The 940-nt window shown below is 43.7% G+C and overlaps 1 pseudogene; it reads right to left on the bottom strand.

The window, feature by feature from the left end:
* The window catches only part of LOC105851250 (uncharacterized), a 49,242-nt pseudogene that overhangs the window by 31,821 nt on the left and 16,481 nt on the right, over positions 1 to 940 (bottom strand).

Raw genomic sequence — 940 nt, 5'->3', positions numbered from 1 at the left:
ATCTATGGGAGAGGTTGAGACTGCTGTATTACCCTCAGCTGGTGTCTCCTCAACGTGAGTCTCAGGGTTATCTAGGGGATCCGGGTTAGGTTCTTCTGCTGCTTGTCGACCAATATCTGTGATGTCTTCAAACGACATCTTGATGCCTAAGTGTGCTTGAATCGCATCCACATCCTGAACAACTGAGTTCAAGGATGCTTGTAGAGTCCTTAAACTAGCTTCCAATCTGGACTGAGATGCTAGCACTTTGGCATTGTGTGCCATTTGAGCTTCAATGAATTCCATTATTTTGGCAACAAAATCAGGAGTGGCTGGTGCAGTGACAGGTTGAGGCTGAGGTTGTGGCTGAGGCTGTGCTGGTTCAACAGCAGCTTGAGGTCTTATCCATATTCCGTGTAACCTTTTCAATTGCATTTGATTCACAATTGATTCTCCAAATACCAGAGTGGTTTTGTGATCAGCTGTGGGTAAGGCAACATAAGCTTGCTTTGAGAAGCTTCCAGCATGTGCCTTAGCACAATCCAACTCCAACTCATCCTTAGCTCTTTAGATAAGCCCCATAACAGTATTATGTCCAACTTCTGGACTACTGCATGGTTTCCTGATCTTGGTACCAGCATACGAGTAAGTGTATACATCAACATCTTATGTTGAACCTTCATTTGACCAATGGGCAATGAAATAGATTCAACGAACCCATCGACCATCAGGTCTTTTACTGCTGTATGCCTATCAAGAGTCTCTTCCCAACCTTCATCAGCCGTGTCAGCTTCCGAGCTTCCATCGATAGACTTGCCGTAAAATGGCAATCCTGACAAGGTAGAGAAATCATCAAATGACATAGCAATCCTTTTTCCTATAACTAGAGCAGTAAACCCTTCTTCAGTCAACTTGAAAGTAGAGTAAAATTCCCTTATCAGCCTTGGGTAACTATCAAGTG

This window comes from Cicer arietinum, chromosome 5 (assembly GCF_000331145.2).
Source record: "Cicer arietinum cultivar CDC Frontier isolate Library 1 chromosome 5, Cicar.CDCFrontier_v2.0, whole genome shotgun sequence".
In the NCBI taxonomy this organism is placed as follows: Eukaryota; Viridiplantae; Streptophyta; class Magnoliopsida; order Fabales; family Fabaceae; genus Cicer; species Cicer arietinum.
This window is presented reverse-complemented; position numbering and strand designations above follow the sequence as displayed.